The following is a 294-nucleotide window of genomic DNA, read 5'->3' as shown; positions in this document are numbered from 1 at the left end:
TGTGGGGTCGCTGCCCCCAAAGCGAAGGAGCCAGTCGATCACCTCGTGGTGACCGAAGCGGGCTGCCAGGTGTAGGATGGTGGCACCGGAGTTGTCTGTGTCCTGCAGGAGGAAGCAGGGTGGCTGTCGGCACCAGGGAGCGTGCGTGCGGCTGGGGACCGCGGGTGGCCCCGAGGAGGGTGGGCTCGCTGTGGCAGGGGTCCCGTTTGCATGAAACAGGGCTGGAGGGAGGGGACGGGCCATCCGAAGGACCGTGGGACAAGCATGTCTGCTCTCCGGCGGGGGCCGGCTTCT

The sequence above is a fragment of the Charadrius vociferus genome, unplaced genomic scaffold (assembly GCF_000708025.1).
Source record: "Charadrius vociferus isolate BGI_N301 unplaced genomic scaffold, ASM70802v2 scaffold477, whole genome shotgun sequence".
In the NCBI taxonomy this organism is placed as follows: Eukaryota; Metazoa; Chordata; class Aves; order Charadriiformes; family Charadriidae; genus Charadrius; species Charadrius vociferus.
This window is presented reverse-complemented; position numbering follows the sequence as displayed.